The sequence below is a fragment of the Amphibalanus amphitrite genome, unplaced genomic scaffold, assembly GCF_019059575.1.
Source record: "Amphibalanus amphitrite isolate SeventyFive unplaced genomic scaffold, NRLGWU_Aamphi_draft 000504F_arrow, whole genome shotgun sequence".
In the NCBI taxonomy this organism is placed as follows: Eukaryota; Metazoa; Arthropoda; class Thecostraca; order Balanomorpha; family Balanidae; genus Amphibalanus; species Amphibalanus amphitrite.
In genome coordinates, this window is record NW_024881998.1 from 332,590 (window position 1) to 354,341 (window position 21,752).

The following is a 21,752-nucleotide window of genomic DNA, read 5'->3' on the forward strand; positions in this document are numbered from 1 at the left end:
GCAAACGGCACGGCGACCGCGGCCGGCCGCCGGTTGCCGCTGGCGCTTTGCTCTCGCCCCACTGCGACTCCTGGGGTCGCCTCAGGACTGGGATAGGTGAACAGAAGCGCACACAGACACACTACGGCGTCCCGGCGTCGCTTCGGTCCGATCGATGGGTCTCGGAGCGGTGACTGTGGTCGGGGGACCCCTGACTGTGTCTGGCTGTGCTCAGGGAGGGGCATTGGGTCCTTCAGGGCGGCTACACTCCTGACTGTCTTGTGCAGCGGGGAACGATCGCTTTGGCCCCCCAGTGAGACGTCTGTCATCCGGGGACCCCGGGCTGTGTCTGACTGTACTCGGGAAGGGTCATTGGGTCCTCTAAGACAGCGGCTGTTGTCAGGGAACCCTGGCTGTCCTGACTGCTGGCTCGAACGGCCGCTGCCGCCGCTGGTAATCATTTAGGATGGTAGGTTGGTTTAGGTAGGTTTAGGATGTACCTATCTTTTAGGATGGTACGGTTTTGGATGATGTGTACCGGTTTATAAACTGGTACAGCCCACCGCTAAAGTAATGTAGGGTTTTACCAATCTCAACGGTTGGCTTTGACTGGCGATTCGGAGCGATCGAAAACAAGATGTCAATAGCTAAAGTTGCAGCTGCAAGGGTGACGATACATATACCTAAGCTACATTCAAAGTTTCATTGTAGTCTGGCTAATCGTTCCTAAGCTTCATAAGCAGAACATACCCATGACTGAAACCCCACATTACTTCTGCTGTGGACTGTACATGTTTATGTATAACTATTAACTAATAGTGTAGCTCCTGGTGCAGGTACAAGTGCTGATGCAGGTACTTATAAAGCCTGTGGGACTGACCCAGCTGGTGTTGCTGCTACTCCTGATAGCACTTCGCTGTGGAGGCGGCGCCGTGGTTGCGTCATCCTGATTAGGTCAACTATGTGGTCCACTGAAGGCGATTGTGCAGTGAAGACTGTTCAACGTTGGGACTAGTTTTACATGTTCCGAATAGTTCGGCTCTCTGTCTCGACTTTTAATGCCTCGGTACTCCTTTATTCGATAGCCCTCACACGTGTGAGACCGGCGAGGGTCAAAGGCTCGATCCGCTCGCCTCTCGCCAGTCTGCACAGCCCGTCTGACAGCCGGGCTTATCAACTACGCAATGATCTGCAAAACTGCAGCTACTCCTGTAGAGTTAATCCATTCAAATTCATACAGACGCCACGATTTGATTTGATCATCGGCTCATCATTGAATGGCTTTCAGCGCTATCGATTCCGGCCGGCGCCGTCCCCGTTTCCTTTGTGCTCGCAGTTCGTACAACACGGCGGCGCCGCCACACTGCGGAGCCAGCCCTCAATCGGGGTGCGATTGTTTGCGCTGATGGCTCGCCGGTGTATTTGTGTGTTTATTCAGCGCTGTTTGCCGCCGCGAGTCAGTGCCGCTCGGCGGTGGGCCGGCCTCCTCACAGTCGCGCCGAGCTGAGACATTCTCGGCCGCTTCCTGCATCGCTGGAGAGCGGCTGTTAGCGCGCGTCGTTCCCCATCTGCCGACCGGCTCCCCCCGGCGCGGTGTCGCTCGCAGGCCACTGGGAGCTGTCGGCCGACGCGTGCGTCCCGGCTCGCCGGAGAGAGCGGCCCTCTCCCTCGGCTGGGCAGAGAGCCGCCCAGGGATGAGCGAGGGGAGCCGGCTGCGTCCGCAACGATTAGCGCTCCCCTCTGCCGCTCCGGTCGGCTGGCCGATAGTACCGGGAGACGGACGCCCGCGCCCGGCGGAACATTACATTAGCGCCGACCGCGCCACCGCCGGACACCGCAGGCCGGTCTGCAGCCGCGGTCAGACACCGACATGGGAACGTGTCTGACAGCACAATTGGATCCGCTGATGACCTGCAGCGCCGGGGATCAGCGGCCGGCCAGATTCCTCCTCCAGCGACCGTCGGAGTGAGCTGTCCGCACGGCGGCGAGTGGACTGCCGCTGCAGCTCGTCGGACCCAGTTCGCACGCCCGCGCGCTGCCCGCCCGCCCCGCCGGCCGGTCGGTCGGCTCGGCGACTGCCGTGGGAGCGCCCCCGCGCCATTTTGTGCGCCTGGCGGCGGACGCGGCGCGCCGGGCGGTCGTCGCACCTGGCAGCGGCATAGAGTGGCGCGTGACGACGTCAGATGTCCCACCACAGCGCGCCGTCCTCGTTCATCCATGGCCAACGGGTCACTCCATTCCGGAACTCGCCTCCAGCCGTATCCGGGGACTTTCCACAAATAAATACATCGCATTGAACCGTGTTCACGGCGTCAATGTGGCCGTTTTCCCGATTTGCTGCCAATTTGTTGGCGTTTGTCGCTCGGCAGCGGCACCTGCCTGGTGGTCGATCTGGGCCCGCGGCGGCCGGAGACACGGTCAGTGAGAGCCCGCGCCGCTCGGCTGGAAAAACGGGCGGCCGACGCGGCGGCGGGCCCAGGGCCGTTCGGCCGTCCGGCCGGCGCGCCGCTGCGCCACGGAGGCCGCGCGCGCCGCCGAGCGGTCGTTTTTGTCCGGTGTCACGGCGCGCCGGCCGCCAGATTCCGCGGCCAGAGCTCAGCGCTTCGTGGCCGTACCCGGTGGCCGGAGGGCTTCGGAGGACAGGAAGCCAGTGGACTCGACTGTCGACACCCCGACACTGCGACCTGTCGCCTCCCGGTGACGGGAACGGCGGAGCGACGACGGACAGTCGCCCACGGGCCGAGCACGCCGCGCGGCGGGGCGTGTCGGTCGCTGGCCGAGCGCCGCTGGGGGCGTGTACGGCTGACGTGATGGGCAGTGGTCGGCAAGGGGCATTTATATGGAGGAATGCTGTGGGCGCAGAATGGAGGGCCGAGAGCGAGCCGAGCCGTGCACGCCTCTTGATGCTCTCCCAGCCAGGCCAGGCGGGGTGGGCGAACGCCCGACTGTCCGAGGGGGCCACAGTGTCATCTCAAGCGAGGTCAGGTGATGAGAGATTGGACTGTTTCTCATGTCGCGTTAAGCGCGATACCAATTTTAAATTAGGTCCTGTCCTTTGGGCAACAATCAACGTATATGGTTCTAAGGTCCGCCAAAACGGCTGTATCCACTTGAGCTAAATGGGAACGCCCAAGGAGCCGCGATAGCCGATAGGCATCGTATTTGTCAATTGTCTCTCACTGTCGTCTGCCCTGTCCTCTCTTCAGTCTTCTCACTCGTTATTTAGCGCGGCTGAACCGCTCGGGGCGGGCAGCCGGGTGGTCGTGGCATCACACGGTCGAGCTGACAGATCGCTTTGACCTCTGACCTCTAATCTCTGACGGGAGCGCCAGCAGTTAGTCTGTATGGTGTTATGTCCAACGGCTACTGGTTTAGTCGGCTGTCACCAGACGTTTTTCAGTGGCAGATTCACTCACCTTGTGTCTGCCTTTGTCTGGCGTTGTTGTTTAGGGCAGATTTCCCCACCTTTTCATCCGCGTCGGGCGTTGTTGATTGACATGTCTATCACCAGCCCAGTGGAGTCCACAATGAAGCTATCGTGATCATACACCTGGCCCCACCTATTTATTACGGCAGCGCCTGCAACTATTGCATCACAAACAGTCCAGTGTTTAGAGCCACTTATCCTGCCGAGCCCAGCCGCCACTTGCATGGATTGAATGGTGCTCGCTGTGGCAAGTCATAATCGTTGCGGGGGGGGGGGTACAGCGTCCGCACCACCGAGCATGAATAATGAAAGAATTGATGTAATGATTAGAATGCTGGTCATGTCGTGGCCGGGCTCTGTATATCCTCGTTGATGTCCGTCGGGGCCGGTTACTCAGGCTTTGTCAACAGATCGGCGCTAAAGGCAGGCGGGTGACTGGCGGCTGGCGACAGCGCCGCTGTATGTACCCGTATAGGTATACTGACCGGCAGACTGGTCACTGTTGACGTCCGGTATTCACCGACCATACGCCCGACACTGCCACCGGCCATTGTTCCTCACATCCAGACGGCATTGTGTCCGCCCCTGTATCCGCCCGCCTTCCATCTGCGCACCCTCCTCCGCCCTCTGCCCTCCGTCCTTTCCGTCTCCGCCACACACCTCGACTCACCCTCGCCCTCGCGGTCGAGACAGGTGTCCCGAGCGCTGGACAGCTGTAGGGACAGCCTCGGCGGCGGCCGACCGCTCACGGCGCCGCCCTCCCCCTCCCTCCCCCTCCCTCACCGCCACCAGCCGGGCGTAGAGGTGCAAATCTGGCGCGCCTTCCCTTCCCCTCCCTGCCGCTACCAGCCTGGCGTAGAGATGCAAATCTGCCGTGCCTCCCCGTCCCGTCTCCTGTCCTCTCCAGTTTAGCGTAGAGATGCAAACCTGCCACTTGGCACGATGGGGTACTTCTAAGGCCCAGCGCGATACCTGCGTCCCTGGACAGAGTTTGCGCTGTGGTCGTGAGCTCCCCGGTGTCGTGACTCATGAGTTCATAACATGTCACGGACGTGCGATAACTTTATGAAGAGCAGAGTGTGATTGTGCGCAGCGTCACTGTGGGCGTCCGCCTGTCTTTCTGCCCGTCTGCTTACCGCCCGTCGCCCGTCTGTCCGTCCGTCTGTCGGCCGCTGCGTCAGGCGGGCGTCTGCACTTTCTCGGCCGGGAGAGTAGCATCGTTCCGTGACGGATGGGGCGGTGGGCCGCCACCCCGCCGCGCCACAGCACACAGCACAGCAGATCACACAACACAGCACAGGTCATGGAGAGACCGCACAACACACATGGTATGTATAAGCCAATAAGACCACACAGCAATCACACTACACCATGCCACACTGGATTGCAGAACAGCACGATCGGCTGTGCTGTCATTCGTTGTGCACTAGCCACAGCCCCCTCAGCTACACTTAACCACAAAACAGAACACAACACATCCCGCCGCATCATGCTGTTAGTCATGCCACTCTTCATGTGGCGCAAGTCGCAACACGACCAGTGGACCATCTCAACACCACAGAAAGGGCCGCATTCCTCGCCCCACCCGGCCCGTGCGCCGCGGCTGCCAGCTCCGTAAGACGGCCGGCGAGCGAGAATTGGCGTGCATGCTCACCAATTACAGGTGTACTGCGAGCTACAAGTGTGATGTCGCTGTCTGATAAGACTCGTGTTGACCCGTTTGCTGTCATTGGTCAAACGTTTGTGCACGGCTGGTGTCGCCTGTTATGGTACTTTTCTCAAACGGTGGATCGCAAACGACGATAAAAAATTGAGGTTGAGGAAAACGTCACTACTCGAGTAGGCCAATGTCATCCGTGGGACCTTTATCGATGAGCGCTGTGTGTGGCAACTGATGCGGACCAAGTGCTGCGTGCGTTGGCTCCAGGATCCCGTTTTTGTTCATTATCGCCGTCGGCTGCAGCTCCAATGGGCTCGACAGCGCGCTGCCTCGCCCGGCTCCGTCGGAGGCGTTACATCAGTGATCAGGTCATCTGGACGCGGATGTAGCTCCCGCGGCGGTCGACCCGCTGCGGCGTATGCTCTGCCACTTGCCTCGGCCTAAGGACCAACTACTCCGCCATTCGGCGTCTTAAGCTCTCATTAAGCGGCGCGCTCTCATTAAGTGGTGTTTTGAAGGGCGGCAGTTTGCTGATGGTAGCGGTATCACGGACCGGGCGCGTGCGGTCTATACCCTGTACGGCCTTCCGTACCTCCTGCCCCCGGGGACCATTAGCTGGAGGGAGCGGTAACCCTGTCGGCGCGGCGGCCCGAGCGGGGAGCGGCCGAAGCACCCTTTGTGTCGCCGCCGCTCGATTCCGGACGGCTTAGGCCGCGCTGGGCGGCGTCGAGAGCTCAGCTCACCGCATTGGTGCAGTCGGAAAGGGAGCGTTTTTGTTGGCCAAAGTTGGCTGTCAGCTAAGTAGTTTCAATCTGTTTGTTGCACGGCTGCTGACATATGTCGGCGTGTTGGTTCTGCAGAGTTGAGTGTCTCGGGCGTGTGTCGCCGTGGCAGCGGGCTGATTGTAACACGGCGCCGCTGCCGGGCCGTCGGAGGGAGGAGGGGAGAGGAGAGGAGGGCCGCTCGCCATCTCCTCTGTTCAATAAGCCTCACCCCACACAGACAGAGCAGTGCAGTGACACGGCCTCTGAAGACGATTAGAAAATACTTGAAAGGATGGCTCCTGGAGACAGATGTTAAAAGAAGGCAGTCTCAAAAATCCGGGTGAATTACGAGTCTTTGTAAGAGTTGAGGCGCGGCTGTTGTCGCGCGGTGGAGCCTCTCTGCTACTGCTGCGACTAATCCTGTGAGAGGAGGGAGGGTGGGCTGGAAATCGATACCTGGGATCGTCGGCTCGGTAAATAACCCGACAAGTTACTGATGCTCAATGCTAACTTTATGAGGCCGACACTTCGCAAGGCGTAACTATTTGCTATACTGAGCGGCCACCTGCAAATGTTCATAAGAATTGTGAGGATCGGCGTACATACATAATAACTATAGTTCGTTTTTAGCGTTTTTCGTTTTTTCGTTTTATAGCGAATATTCCATGATAGGGTGATGTCGAGTCGGTTACTTTCGACCGGTGTTTGCGATCGATGGGCATCACATTATGACGGAAATCACCAAGGGTTTAATTTGCACTTTGCAGTAAAGATAAAGATTAACGTACTAATGGGGAAGACAAATCGATCACTTCAAAGCACAAATTGACTCCTGCCTGGAGACCGTCTTCTATGTAAACAGCCGCCATACGCCGACAAGTGAGTATCGCCAGCAGCCCTCCACCATGCCCACACGGCTGGGGCACCGTGCCAGCGGGCTGGCCCACTGTGGCACAGGCTCTTCGCTGCGCTCGTAAACGGCGCGCTCTGTGTCAGCGTTGCTGCTGCCGCGTCGGGGATGGACGATCTTTTGTTACCGGTGGCGATAAAAATGTGTTCGGATGGCGGCCGGATCTTCACCAGGTGGTGATCGGCTGGCCCGGTGACACGGCGAGTCCTGCCTCCACACAGGAGGTCAGACCGTGCCCCGCCGTCACCTGCAGGGATTGGGGGTGGGGTCAGAGCGTGCCATTCTGTCACCCAAGGTAGTCAAGCCGTGTCGACCGGTCTCCTGGGACCCTCGGACAGCGGCGCTGCAGACCGGTGTATCTGCGGCGAGGCCGGGCGCAGCCAACTGAGACGAGGTGGTGCTGTCAGAGCTGGCTGTCACCGGCGGTCTCTGCACCGCCGAGTGTAACTGAGATAGTGTCGGCGAGTGATGCTTGGCCAGCGGGTCGGCCGGACCACCGACAGAGCTGGAGGCACGATACGGCCGGCTACGGGGCACGGATGGACACTGAGCGCGGTCGGCGCAATGTGGGACCGCTGCAACTCTGTGGTACAACATAGGTGACTGGCCGTGAAAAACGGCCGCGCGCCGTGACCGCCCGGTCAGCGACCGCCGTGAGTGGGAGCTGCTCCCGATGACCGCCGTGATTCGTGCCGTGAGAGCCCTGCAGCCGGTCAGCGCCGACATCGGCCGGCGGCGGGGGATGAGCCGAGAGATCACATCGGCCTCGCTCCCGGCCCTCTCTCCCACGGCTCTATCCGAGCGGCCAGATGGAATCTGAGATACCGGCGGCGACGGTGACGGTGGCGGCGGTGACGATGGCTTTGCGGTGGCGGTGGCGATGGCGGTGAGGTAGGGTTGGCTGGGGAGTCGGCGTATGACTCGTCCGGCGGTTGCGAGCAGCGCTCTGAATCATTGACGGACGGATGACGGGTTGGGCGGCCAGCCGGTATCTGGGGCCTCCTCTTGAGGAGCGCTCAGGCCCTCTCAGCGCCCAGTAGTGCCGGCTACCACTCAGCAGCACCGCCGAAATTGAATTCGACACGGCACCACGCCGCCAGACAGGATGATTAAGCCCGGCCATTTCTCGCCCCCACACCGTCGATCTATCCCTGACTGAGGGCTCGCCTGGTGCGGCTCTAACGCTCGGACGACCGGCCCATATCCGGTCCGCGTCGCTCTCGGCGGCAGAGAGAGCGAGGGATGAGCCGGCAGCGACGGCAGAGGGGCAGAGGATTCACCCCGGAGACCACCGCTCGGCCGTCTCGCCGCCGAGCGCAGTCGGCGCTCGTCTGAAGTGTTGTGTTATCACAGAGAGATCACGGCGCTGCTCTGAGAGTGGAGGTCGATCGGCGGAGTCTTCTGAGATCAGAGAGCGACCCGGGCAGGTCCTGCACCTCCTCCACCCCGCCCCGCTCCTGCCATCTCGCCTCAGCCCTTCACAAAGTCTCTGTCGCCGCCGCCGCGGAGGATGATCCCACCATTGTAAAACTAATCCTGCCCCATCTGGCGGAGGCGGTGTCATTTTCGCCGCCGTCGACGTGTCGTGTCGCCCGCTCGGCGGTCGCTGACGACGACGACGGTCTCGGAGACAACGGATGACGCCTGCAGAGGAGAACGTGTCGGACATCCAGTCCGCCATCTTCTCCGGGCGTCGTCACTATACTTCTCAACTCTCCTGTCCTCTCATAGGCTCGTGAAATGGGCCGCGCTGCCGCATTTTTCCAATCCTGGCCTATTTCCAATCGCTTGGCAACTTAGACCGCGCGCGGTCGGCCCAGTCAGGTTGGTTGCGGTCCGGACCGACCAGACGTATCGCCGCCGCGGACGGATCCAGCTGGAGGCCCATGACGTCATTATGACGGTGACGTCACACAGGACCTCCCGCAGGTCCCAGTTGGCCAGCGCGACAGCCCAGGCGCTGCCAACACCATCCGCAGTGTCAACACTGAAATAGAGACGGTACAAAGGTACGCGAGCTGGTTTTCTGCGTGAATATTTTTTTTTTTTCGGCATGATCAACACAGATTAGCCATGAAAGCTGTGAGATGAAGGGGCACAATGCTGATCAACCCTCAGTCCTCATCTCCCTCACCTATCGTCTTGTCGTTAATCCTCTGTTGCATAGGTACAGTCCACAGCAGAAGTAATGTGGGGTTTCAGTCATGGGTATGTTCTGCTTCTGAAGCTTAGGAACGATTAGCCAGACTACAATGAAACTTTGAATGTAGCTTATATGTATCGTCACCCTTGCAGCTGCAACTTTAGCTATTGACATCTTCTTTTCGATCACTCCGCATTAAACAATCGCCAGTCAAAGCCAACCGTTGAGATTGGTAAAACCCTACATTACTTTAGCGGTGGGCTGTACGTACCTACCGTACCTGTGCCTAATAGAATAATTGACTCGTGAAAGTTGACTCTAAAACCCTTCACGTTGCAGCAAGAGAACAACGTTTATTGTATACCTACAGGGTGGAAAGTAATGACGCGAACATGTATTTTCTTACAATTTCGCCCGTCAGTGGAGATTTTGTATGAGCGCGGGCTGTTATGGAACATGACTGGTCGTGTTTGTTGTCGCCTCATCTAACAAAAGTGACCTTACTTTGAAAAATGACTTGGAAGGTCTACAACACCTCTCGGCTTCGAGTGGTGCTGACGCCATACGCTGCTCAAGACCAAAATGGGTAAAGAGCTCAATTTGAAGTTGCCAGGGAAAGCGTTTGTGATTATTTTGGCTGGATTGGTGCGGAAGAGACTCGGAACGGTCTCGGCACCAGCATTACTCAATTACACGTTTGGTTGAAGCATAATAAAACTTAAGAGGACTTAAAAAGCAAAGCTGTTGGCGGCAGTAAAACCTCGGCGAATTCAGGCGCCGAATGGGTGGCCACCATTTCCGCGACCAAACGACAACAGTCGACCCGAAAACAGGCGAAATGGTTTACTTTGGCCGGGTACCCGATCTAAGATATCACGAATCATACATAAATCCGTGAAAATTTGAAAATCAAGCCGTACAAACAATCGAGATGGCCAAAATTCATGAATTAACAGCAGGATTGTCAATTTAAGTTTTCTAAAGACCGCCAAACCTGAACAGAGGAGGACAGGCAGCTGGCTTTGTGGTTGGGTGAGACATCTTCGAAGCTATTTCATCCGTCAAACCTGCAGAACAACGCGTTGGGGGCTGCTGATGCGTCCGACGTCCCGCCCGTCCCAACCTTCAAACATCCGGCAAAGGAACACACATCAGCGTGTTATGAGCGCCCGGATGGTGTCAGAATTGCATGTAGTGACCAACAAGGCCACCAAAAATAAAGTATACAACTAGTGGAACATCCTTCCAGACGAGTCTCTTTATCTAATCCATCAATGCACCAAAAGGGGCAAAATGATTGAGCGCACTTTTGAGCCCGACGCAAAGAAACTCTTCTTCATGATTGATAAAGTCCTTCCTCTCACGGCCAAAAAGACGCAAGACTGGTGCTTTGAGAACCCCGTTCTTCTTCTGGGCATATAATGGTCAATCTGGGAATAGCCCAGACCTCAATTTGATCAAAAATATCCAGGCGACTCTTCAGGAGAGCGTCTAAGAGCTGCTAGTAGCCACCAGCATCGATTGCCTCACCAGACAGCTCCAGGGCGTGGACTAAGCTCTGGCCAACAGTGCTTGACATGCTCATGTCAATTATGCCCGTGAACGCCTTTGTCAGTGTATCGCACATAAATAGGAATATATGAAAAGATGAAATTTTCATGTCACCGCCGCTTTTTCCATTGCTATAAGACGAAAAAGTATGTTCGCGTAATTACTTTCCACCCTGCACTTATCTTGCGCCGGACACTTTCTCGGCCCATTCGATGATCATTGATCTGATCTCTAGCTCTCTGTGCAGACTTCGGTGTCACGGCTGGGCAGCGCCGAGCATAGAGTGCAGAGGGACAGGACAGGACGGGACAGGACAGGACAGGACAAGACGGGACTGGACGGGCACAGGACAGTCGATAGGTTAGGTGCCAAGATGTCAGCGCTGCACGACGGCGGGTGATCGTCGTGCACAGCTGCATAGTTGCACGCGTGCACTGCCGTATAGGACTGTCGGAGACGTTCCGATGCTGGCGGGCCAGGCGGCCGGGTGACGTGTCAGTCACGGAGGCAGAGTAAGGGGGAAGGCAGAGGGGAGACGTGCTGTGGCTCTAATATACTTTTTATCCGGGGTCTGGAGGTCAGTTAGTGGCTATGTGGGACACGAGCTGAGAAAGAGATGTGATGCCAAGGTTTCTTATGGATGTCATTGTAGCACAGTTGAATTTTTCAGTCAGCTTTGTGAGTTTTGGTTATACCCTGAGGTGTTTGTATCACGATGTCTGTATTACCTAATGCCTACGTTTCCAATAGGCACTGCAGTCGGTGGCGACTGGCGCTGCTATAGCCGTGCGGCTCGGCCGGCCGCCTCAGGGTCGTTGGGGCAATCGATAGTAGGCCATAAGGCCCGGCCTCGCCCAATCTGTCCCGCCCGGGGCGAGCCCATTTTTCATTCATTATTTTCGTCATTGTTCTGCTTAATGTTTCATCATATGCATCAATGAGGATAAAATGCCGATTTGACGCGATCCGAAGTGAATAAATGGGCGCGGCGCCGGTAGTTGGGTTAACCCGGCTGTTTGGAGCACCGTAACTATCTGTGTCGGACAACTGGCATTGTATTAGCATCGCTGATCTGCTGGGAGGCCTAATGTAGTCGGCGGACCGCCGAAGGTAGGGGGGTGGGGGGTGAGGGGTTGGGGAGGAGGAGGGGTGCAGCGGAGCCGCATGATGAGGCGACAAATGTGATGGGCTATACACCGACTGCTGAGGTGGTCGGCCGACCAGTCACCCGTGAATCCACCATAAAAAAAACACTGGTCAGAGCAGACGGTTAATGGAGACCATGTCTAGACCACTCCCCAGCCACGGCTTACCGATGGTCTTGGTCACTGAATGGTGACCGAAAGTCGCGGTCAATTTCCACCACCTACATACACCGTTTGCTTCGTCAATCGTCATTGAGTGATGGCCACTGGCTGCAGCGTTTGCTGGCCCTGACCACTTACCTACAGGGTGGAAAGTAATTACGCGAACATGTATTTTCTTACAATTTTGACCGTCAGTGGAGCATTTTTATGAGTACGGGCTGTCATGGAACATAATTGGTCGTGTTTGTTGTCGCCTCATCTACCAAAAGTGACCTAACTTTGAACAATGACCTGGAAGGTCTTAAACACCTCTCGACTTAATATGGTGCAGACACCATACGCTGCACAAGACCGAAATGGGCAAAGAGCTCAATTTGGAGCTGCCAGGGAAAGCGTTTGTGATTATTTTCGCTGGACTGGCGGAGAAGGGATTCGTAGCGGTCTCAGCACCAGCATTGCACAATTATACGTTTTTTTTTAAACATAATAACACTTGAGAGGACTTAAAAAGCAAAGCCGTCCGCGGCAGCAACCCCTCGGCGAATTCTGTCGCCGGACGGGTGGTCACCATGTCGGCGACAAAACGACGCCAGTCGACCCGAAAACTGGCAAAATAGCTTATTCTGGCCGGGTACCCGATCTAGGATATCACGATTCGCACATTAATACGCAAAAATTCGAAAATTAAGTCGTAAAAACCCTCGGGATGACCAAAATTCACGAATTAACAGCAGAATTGTTAATTGAAGCTTTTCAAAGACAATCAAAGATGGACAGAGGAGGACAGGCAGCTGGATTTGTGGTTGGGTGAGACATCTGTGAAACTGTTTCATCCGTCAAACCTGCAGAACAACTGCTCTGAGGGCTGCTGTTGCGTCCTATGTCCCGTCCGTCCCAACCTTCAAACATCCGGCAAAGGAACACATCAGTGGGTCACGAGCCCCCGGGTGGTGTCAGAATTGCGTGTAGCGCTAAAAAAAAGGTCACTAAAAATAAAGTATACAACCGGTGGAACATCCTCCAAGACGAGTGTCTCTGTCTAATCCACCGTGCAACGAAAGGGGCAAAATGACTGAGCGCACTTTTGTGCCTGACGCAAAGAAACTGCTCTTCGTGATTGGTGAAATCCTTACTTTCACGGCCAACAAAACGCAATACTGGTGCTGTGAGAACCTGTTTTTCTTCAGGACATACAAAAGCTGATCTGGGAAACGCCTGGGCCTCAATTCGATTTAAAATCTCCAGATGACTCCTCAGGAGACCGTCTAAAAGCTGCAAGGAGCCACCAATACCGATTACCTCACTGGACAGCTCCATAAGGTGTGGGCTGAGCTTTGGCCAACAGATCTTCACATGCTGATGTAAATCATGCCGGAACGCCTATGTCAATGCATCGCAACTAGATAAGGATAAAGTAAAACATATATTGTTTATGTCACCGCCGTTTTTTTCATTACTAGAAGACGAAAAAGTATGTTCGCGTAATTACTTTCCACCCTGTATACCAACGTCCGCTGTTCGACGGTCACCGACCGATGACCGATGACCAATGACCAATGAATGACCAATGGCCAATGGTGTGCGAACGCTTTGACCTGCACGCTGCAGCCACTCATCAACGACTTTGCAGTAAAAGCTGCATCCTAATAATAAACAGTTCAGTTTAGTTCAGTTCAGTTCAGTATATTTTGTTAACCAAGAACAAAAAACATCGGAGAAAATAATCGCGGATCGGCGCAAAAGCAAAATGCTTAAATCAAAGCGCCTTTCCCACAAAACATAAACACAAATAAACGCACAAAAAAGGAAATATTAACACGAAAAAACAACCACTGATCACGTGTAATAATAAACAACCACTGATCACAGATCACTGACCAGTGAACCAGCCAACCAAGACAACCGACGTCCACTGGGTAAACTACTTACAAATAACAGCCAACGAAAAACGACCAACGACGACCAACGATTAGCGACCAACTATCACCGATCAACGGCAACGACTAGTGGTTACTGCAGCAGGCGCTCAACTAGCGCTAACTAACAACCGGTTTGGGAAGTTAGCAATTCCATCGAGGTTCCTAGTGGATAGCATCAGGTCGAGTAATTTGTTTTGAACTTGGGCCAACTATTTCGGTATATATTTAATAATTTATCGTCAAATAACTGGCGAAGCTCGAACTTTGTGATACCGCCCGAGTATATTGTGAGAGTGGGTATGTTTGAGAATAGCGCTCGTTCAATAGCTCTCAATCGGGCGGCTCGGGAGGCGCCGGAGCCACACAGCGTTTGCAGCGCCCTGGGGGAGGGTCGCCGCTCTCCACAGCAATCGACACCGTCACCGGCTCTCGGGGGGGGGGGGGGGGGGGCGGCCGGCAGTCACGGCACGGCCGGCGCCCATCTGCCCCGGAGTCGGCGGCGAGGAGGGCTGGGAGCGCGTCCAAATTGAACGCTCGGGCCGGCGTCGGTGGCCCAGCGGACGATTTCCGGCGACAGAAGTGGCGCGAATGGAGCGCGACACGGTATTGGCAGTGGTGAGGACGCGGGGCGTGCCCGTAATCAGGGGCGGGACCGGCCGGTGCTGCCCACTCGACGCTGTCATGATGGGGCGGAGTGCGTTTGTGTGTCGGGATTGTTACATGTCGACGTGCGATCATCTGTCTTTGTCAGTTTTGTGTCAGCTTTGTCAGCCGGTTATTTCTTCAGTAACTTCTCAGTTACCCATTCTGAGGACGTGTCGTTCGGACTGTTGGCACGGTGCACGGCGCAGACATATTGATGGACGACGCACTCGGTCCTGCATCGAACGTCCCTGAATTTAGACCGAGCGATGACCATTTGTGACAATGTGACATGAAAGCGACAGTCGGACTGAAGTGTTCGTGTCCGCCACTTGACGTCCGCTCGGGGCGACTACAAGAATCTTCTTCGACCATCGCCACCGGCTGACTTTCTCATTCCAGCGCCAGAGCTGCTTTTCTCATTCGGTCACATGATGCCGGAAGTTGGGGACACCGGACACGAACCCTCCTGTGGTCCAACAAACGAGGTATCGAGTTCCGGATGGTGCAGCGACCGTTCGCCGTTCTGCACGACTCATTGAACTCGCTGCTAAAAGCCTGTCCAAGCCTGTCCAGTGTCCACCTGTCGGTTGACCTGTGATCGGACTCCTTGTGCCGCTGCGGGTCGCGACTAACCAACCCTCTCAACCTGCCTGTCTGATGGAGCGGCATTCATTCATTCATTCATTTGTTTATTGACCTTGGGTATCGGGGGGGGGGGGGAGACACAAACACTAACATGGCATATTAAAACGATGCAAGCAATACAGGATAAAATACATTAAAAACAACCCTCAGTCCATCAATGATCTCTAGCGATTCGGCGCGGCGCAGGCTAACCGCCCGTGGGACCTCGGAGGTCGAAACCATCTCGGCTCCGGGCCTAGATATTTGTAAGCAACATATAACGCGCAATCGGCAATCGATGAGTACAGACGATACGTTCGACAAACGGCGGACACTACGTAAAGGCTCTAAGGACGTCGTAACAGAGTTTCGGGGCATTAACATTCGTGTACATTGATAGAGCGTTGGGGAGGGAATCGGCCTCGTTAAAGCTAGAGACGTTGCGTGTCAGCCTACATTGTCGTATGACATGATCCTCATCCTGTACGAACGGACCACACGAGCATAGGCGTAGGTCTCTCGGCGTGTGAGACCATCTCCCCGTCTCGACCCGGAGGCGGTGTGAGCCCAGCCTGAGGCGAGAGAACGCCAGCCGGTGTGGTTCGAATGTGTGCGAGTGTGAAGACGTTTTTGTTTGGTAGATAATTTGCGCATCTAGTGAAATGAAAGTGGCACCGGCTTCCGCCGCCGATGTCCGGTAGACAGATGGCCGCGGCGCCGGCTGTATATCTCGCCTGTGGTCAATTGGCGGCCGACCGGAGGTTACGCAGCCCCGGACGTGATGTCGTGTATGCCCACTCCGCCGGGCGGTCGGTCGGTGAACCGTGCCGCACCGTGTCAATCACACCGCTGTGACACTTAAGGGACATTTTCTACGCACCAGTTCCCGCACAGTGCATGCGGCGTGGTTGGGTGAGAGATGTGACGTTGAGCGCGATCACAACCGCTAACTCGCGGGCCGGTTAGTGACACGCCGGGACCGCTGAGTGCCACACTTGGGCCGGTTCAGAGCGACCCCGTGCCGCTGTGCACTGTGCCGGTGCACGCCGTCCGGTTACATGCAGCGTGCAGCTGTGCCGTGAACGGGTACAACCACCTAAATCAGCCGCGCTAACGTGCTAAGTATGCACACAGAGGCGGTGTCGGCATCTGACACTCGGTCTGTGCACGGAAGGCAGCTGCTGAGCGGCCTGTCCGACACGGGCTTCAGCTTAGTGACGCGTGCAGCCCCGGCTTCTGGGTAGCGATAACAGTGACACCGCAGAGAGGGCGGTCGCCAGAGGGGGACTGCATGTCTCCTGTGGTCGCTGGTCTCCAAAGGCAGAGTCCATTTTCGGCTATGGAGACCTTTGTCCACTCCCAGGAGCTCGGTCGGTGGGTGGGCCAGCAGCGCCGCTCCCCTCCCTCCATCTCCAATGAGCCGCGTGTCGCGCCGCAGTCAACCGGGACTTCTTACAATCACGTGACCGTCTGTTTGGCCGCGCCACGTCATGCTTGGTCGGTCACGTGGTCGGGTGTTGGCCGATCTCTCCACACGGGCTGAAGGTCGATGGCTGGCCGCCGTCCCCGGAGAGAGAGGGAGGGACAGCAGCGCTCTGGAAACGTCCCGTCCGCCCGCGCCGCCAACGGCCGCGCCGTGGCTGCGGGAAGGTCGTCTCCGCGCCGCGCCGCTCTGCCCCAGTGGACCGGGACGCGATACTGACGGCCTTACCTCAGTCTCACCCACCGGCTCGAGCGACCTTGTCGGACCGCGCGGCGACCTGTGCGGGCGACGAGTCGTGCCGTCGTCCTGTCACTAAGCGACGTTCGCCTGCAGCCGACCGGACACGGTGACCGCTGCAGCGGCGCATTTTAATCCGCCTCCTCGACCGGAGCGTCGGCCTGAGAGAGTTGAAAATGACCACCGATTTTCACCACCCGGGCACCGAGACCGCGAGCCTAGCGAGCCTGCAACCTGGCTTATCTCCGGCTCTTTCCGACCGCGCGGCATGCGGACGGATGCGTCTCCATCAGCCCGCTGGTCTACCATGACGAACAGTGGACGAGCCCGTGTCTTCGAGCGGTTCTGACCTCCCGGTACCAGGGATTTACGTGGAACTGACCGCATGCCGGCCTGAGACGGCGTGTTTTGTGGGAGCTGTGATGAGAGTGATGTGGCTGTGATGATGTGTTGGTCGAACAGCGGAGCGAACTGAGCAGTTGAGCACTGTCGGGCTCTGGCGCCTCTGACCGGGTTTCCGGTGCACTGGCAGGTCGGCTGGTTTACGAAATATTTTCTCGGCGTGCGGCCTTTGATCTCGAGCCTTGAACGTTTGAGCTTGCCTTGAACCAGGGCCTCGGCTAACATGTTAACTACTGGGGCAAATGCCCCAGTAGAGTTGAGGAATGCCCCAGTAGTGATCAGGCTTTGCCCAACCTCCACAAAATAAGAATATATCAATATTAACGTACATTCTTTCATTCGGGAGCGGTTGAAGACGTTTGTGGCAAGAAATCAGGGGCGGCGGAAGAGGGAGTGCACGGTAGTGGTGTCATTTTCCAAAAAATGTCTGACCGATACCGACCGAAACCAAAATTTGGGAAAAATTTCCGACCGAATACCGACCGATAACATCCCAAGCCAAAATTTGACCGAAATTTGACCGAAATTCTATTTGCTGTTACTCTACCCCAAAATTAAAATGTTTGGTAAAGTCTGATAAAAAATAATGGGAAATGGCATTTCAGACCAAGTTCAGTCAATTTTTAGCCACTGCAAAATACATTTTGTGCAGTAGAATTTACATTGTTAAGGGTAGAAACACATGGACCTCAGCATTTCACAGATTTGGTTAATTAGAATTGTCAAGAATCTACTGTGGTCTATGTAAGGAAGAATACTCATTCACGTTGCAAAAGCACGATCAATTAGTAAGTCTAATGGTTGGTAATAGGTATGTTCATGACAACATTCCCTAGGAGAAAAGGCAGAATCAAAACACCACAAACCACATCAACACTGCTTGGAAACTGGCCTTGAGTCTTGAGATGTGGTCTGAGATACTCTACGAAGAATTTGACACTGAAAATCCATCTGAAAAGGCAGGTATTAGGTAGCTGTGAGCCTGAATTTCGTCCAAAAAATGAAATGAAAATTCATTAAACTGGCACTTTGTCTTATCTTTACAAGAAAACACAATATGCAGATAAAATTAATCCAAAGTGGCGCAAAATAATAGAAAAAACCAAGGATTGACTTTTAAGATCCTCTCTTCCCTAACTAAAGGATGTAAGACGATGACGTAATATTTATTTATATGCCCTTTTGGTTGAATCCTTGAAGGGAAATTATTTTTTTTTGTAGTGAATTACACTCACAATCTTGATTTTATTAGAATTCAATATCGTGTTGGATCATTTATCTACATCAATGAAATCATTCACGATGCAGCATGTAACATTCCAAAACCTTTTTTGCAGCAACTTAATCAGCTTGTTTATAGTCTCTGTTATGGCGCATCTGCTTCGAAATCCTTAATAACCTTGTGTTTGGAGATGATGTGGAAGATTCCAGAAAGTGGATATGGCCCTCTGTAGTTTTTATCCAGATTCCTATGTTTTTATGTTGTGAGATTTCAAACATTTGGTTGGTACCTGCAATATTTAAGGAGAATGTGGAATAGTAGAACACCTGTGAAATGTAAATGTGATCACTGCTAAGTGCTAAGTGCTAACTGTCCATTCTTCAGAAACACATTTCAGTACCTAATTCAAGTTCTTTTTGTCCTGGCATTTTTGATGACTGTATAATGATTTTTGTAGGCAATACTTCTTTGATTACAGGTGATATTTTAACAGTTAGACTGGAATTGAGTTTCAAAATTGCGTGTACTTGTGGGGCCAACTGAGTCAAAATCAGCTTGCTTGTAGTTGTGGTTGCACAATGGGTGGCTGCTGCCTGCTGGGTGGGATGGGTACTGAAGTTGCCAAAATGTGGCATCTCTTGTAGCTTTTGGGGGAAATTTTGCAACTCTTTATCATTAACATCCCAATAAATATCATTTTAACTAGGCAAAAATGGAATACTTTCTCTTTTTAAAAATGGTTTCACTGGCAGGGTGACCGAAAGTGTCCGATTTTTTGGGGGCCTGACCGACCGATTACCGAATCGGTCACCATATCTTTTCGGTAACCGAAATTTTCGGTAACCGATTGACATCACTAGTGCACGGTGTGCAGCTGCACCCTCAATATTTCCATCCAAAAACATAGATGTGCATTGGCAAACATATCTTTTTGTACCCCATAATCCATCTTCGTTCGAAAGAGCGTCAAAAATAACGACGAAATTACTTCGGTCACTTTTTGGTCAGGTCAAAGGTCAGGTCATGGTGAAGGCCAAATTTCGCCGATTTTCAGGTCGAATATCGACAGTTTACAAGATGCCGACGCATAACTCGGGAACCAATTAGGGCTACACTTACAGCACCGCGGAACAGCGCATTGATAGCCATATTAGCATGCTTTCTGGTTATTTCTCTTAGATTTGACCTAACGTCAACGGTTTTGCATGCAAGGGGCAAAAACTACCAAAATAGACGATTTTTCGGGAACAGTTTTTTCTGCAATAACTTTTGACTCATGCATTGCACGAGCTTTATTTTACCGACATCGCGTTCCTCTTGTCAAGACTCGTCAAATTAACTACAATTTGACATTGAAGGTTAACTTGAAAATTCAACCTCAGGTCAAGGTCATGATCTGACCGGAAATTGTCATGTTGCATATCAGTCGATCTGCATCGTCGAGCCAAACACAGCTAAGGCATTTTCAGCGCTCTAGCATGCCCTTTCGACAGTTATTCGCGAAAAAAACTGTTAGATACCATTCGTGAACTGAGATGACCTCAGGGGCATAAACAAGGGTCACGGATGCTATTTTCATGTTCAGTGTGTCAAAGTCACGTACAGTGTTTTATAGTGCTTAGAATGACTTTCTCGTCCAAAAGAGGTGGTTTTGAATTTTCTCCTAGACTTAGGTATAATAGAGGTCGCAAAATTCAGCTGACCTTAGGTCACCGGTATGAAAATTCCGAGATATAAATTTTGTACATGCTGTTGCCCTTAGCAATCGCTGAAAGTTTCAAAGCGATCGGTCACTCGGTGTAGCTATGGCAGACATTGAAAGTTTTTATGAAGTGAGGTCACTTGAAGTGACCTGGTGACCTGATCTTGAATGACCTTGGTCTGAAATTTTTACAACATGTGTAGAATTGATGGATGATGGAGCGCCGCCGTTTTTTAGATATCCGCGAAAAAAAACGCAGAAAAAAACCGCAGGTGTCCAAACACCCCCCCCCCTCCCCCAGCAGGGCGCCAACACACTTGGACGATTTGCCCCAGTAGTCAAAATTCCTTAGCCGAGGCCCTGCCTTGAACACTGTCTGTGCTGAGTACATCCAATACTTCAGCACATTCTTTTTAGATTATGCTCACCAAATAACCCCAAAGTTTAATGTTAGTTGAGGTAACACAAATACCAACTTGGCAGATATGTGCCTTTGATACTTCCCTGGTCGCCTTTGTTCCCTCTTGTGCTAGCGAAACAGCCAAAGTTCTGTATGTGTTAGCAACAAAAATACCAACTACAGGCTGTAACCTGGTGTGATTAACTTTCTTGGAAGTTTCAACTTTGTTCGATTGTGTATCCTGATGGGATCATTGGATGTCTGGAATCCATTGGCACTATTTAGCGGCCTCAGTCGGCACATTCTCGTGAAACTGAAATGTGCCGCGCCTCTGTAATGTCCTCTCCAAATGTGAAGCCACGGCGGCTGGTGAAACGTGTCTTTGCTATGGGACGCTGGTGCTTCCTATCGTCCGTGATTTAGTCGCATTCTTTGCATTCTTTACGTCGCAAACATTTTTTTTTTCTAGAGTAACTTTTCTGGAGTAACAGCAAATCTTAGCAAGCAGCTGAATACGTAGCAGAATTTTATTGGAGCAATCATAGCGAGTTATGTCGATAAAGGAATATCCGCTATTTACATACCTAAACAATGCTCGAGTTTCGTTACCGTGTTCACTGCGTTATCGCTAACCATGGCCTCTTCATTTCCTACTGCGATACAAGGCACGCCATTCTGACAGCTCGTTGTCCTACACGTCGTATCGCCGTGTACGGTCATAATGACAGTTTAGCACACGATTTAGCCGCTGCACTGGTGGTAATCCCGGCTGTAGTAACCTGCCATGGCCGGCCTGGCCGGATCGCCGCACCGGGCGTACACAGCCGTATCGGTGGCGGTCGTATCCCCGTGTTGATGCATGACTATCCTTCTGATAAACAGAGCGCTTCCTGGGCCGGCCGAACCGGCCGGGCGGCTCCTATCGCCCCGCGGCCGCCAGCCTGAGTCATGTTTCTGGCGAAATGGATGTCATCACAGCTCTTTTGCATGTAGTAGATCGTGTTTGTTTGTAGCGCTAGGGCTGGAGCGTTAATCTGACATGGCCACTCGGGCAAGAGCGCTATCTGTTTTAGCAAACAAGCGTGGTAGAATGTGGGAGGTCAACGTGAAACAGTATACACCAACGCAACACATGACCTAATTTGGTTTGCAATGTCTCACGGCAAGTGTAAGTGCTCCCTGCTCCGCGCTTATTATAATGTTTGTACGTTGCACACGGAAAGACGTTTTTCGAAGGGACTGTATCGACTTAGTCAGATCACATGGTGGTCCGATAGCCCATGTAACCCCTGTGTCCTGCACGTAACTCCTGCATCCTATACAAGGCCGCCGACCAGCAGTTCGGGAGCTTCACGAGATGGTGATGCAGGCAGACAG

General features: G+C 53.8%; 1 protein-coding gene across 3 annotated transcripts in view; it reads left to right on the plus strand.

Annotated features, from left to right (window-relative positions):
• Positions 1–21,752, plus strand: part of LOC122392860 (arginine-glutamic acid dipeptide repeats protein-like) — a 97,756-nt gene that overhangs the window by 1,424 nt on the left and 74,580 nt on the right. The gene's annotated exons all lie outside the window — the stretch shown is intronic.